The sequence below is a fragment of the Dipodomys merriami genome, unplaced genomic scaffold (assembly GCF_024711535.1).
Source record: "Dipodomys merriami isolate MVZ:Mamm:240054 unplaced genomic scaffold, mDipMer1.0.p SCAF_298, whole genome shotgun sequence".
NCBI classification, from domain to species: domain Eukaryota; kingdom Metazoa; phylum Chordata; class Mammalia; order Rodentia; family Heteromyidae; genus Dipodomys; species Dipodomys merriami.
This window is the reverse complement of record NW_027204470.1, coordinates 1,176,251-1,177,329: the sequence shown is the minus strand read 5'-3', so window position 1 is coordinate 1,177,329 and position 1,079 is coordinate 1,176,251.

Here is a 1,079-nt window from a genome sequence, read left to right as displayed (position 1 = left end):
GGATCACAATCTCCCAAGTATCCAGGATGACAGGTGTGAGCCACCAGCACAGGGATTATGTTCTCTCATTCTTTAGAATTTCCACCTAGTCCTCCTCTAGATAGTACCACCTAGACACTCTTTAATCTCCCTCAGGGACAGCAAAGTGAGGCTCGGAATCTGGGTAGGACCATGGGCATTAAAGGGCTCCTTCACATCACTACCCGTCTCTAAGCTCCCATCCACCTCCTCTGGATGGCCTGGTCATCTGGGACAGATCAGATCCACTAGGAAATCTGGTGGATGTCCTGTATCCCCCGCACCTACCAACTGGTACCTGAGGATTTCTGGAGCCAGCTACTCCATATCCATGTGGAAGACATTAAGAGGTTTGCTGATAACCAGGTCCAGGGTTGCCCAGGGAAGAAGGAGTGTCCAAATCCCATCTGTCAAAGGAGACACAAAGCATGGATGGATCTACTAAGAGCTACAGGGCATGGCCATCCACCTGTCATCCAGGTCCCTTGGAGTGCTGTTATATGTTGACAGTCCTGGTGCTTGACCTTGGGGCCCAGGCACTGTCCCAGAGCTACTTTTCCTCGAGGCAAGTGCTCTTCCACCTGAGCCATGGTGCCACTTCCGGCTTTTTCTGTGTATGCAGGACCTAGGAATCAAACTCAGGGTTTCCTGCATGTTAGGTGAGCTCATTACTGCTAAGACACAATCCCAACCCTGGATAGCTGTTCTTCTGTGACACGTTGGGCCTGTCTCGGGACAGACCTGCACATCTTTTTTTTTGGGGGGGGTCCGCTTGTGGGGCCTGAAATCTGGGCCTGGGCGCTGTCCCTTTAGCTCTTCAGCTCAAGGCTAGTGCTCTACCATATGCGCCACGGAGCCACTTCCGGCTTTTTTTCTTTTTGCTTATGTGGTGCTGAGGAATCGAGCCCAGGGCCTCATGCATGCAAGGCAAGCACTCTACCACTGAGCCACTTTCCCAGCCCAAGACCTGCACATCTTTACTGAGTTTTTCATCACTAGCTCTGGTTGGAAATGAACATGCTCAGCTATGTTGTCCTTTATCTACCGCATTTTTGCTCTCT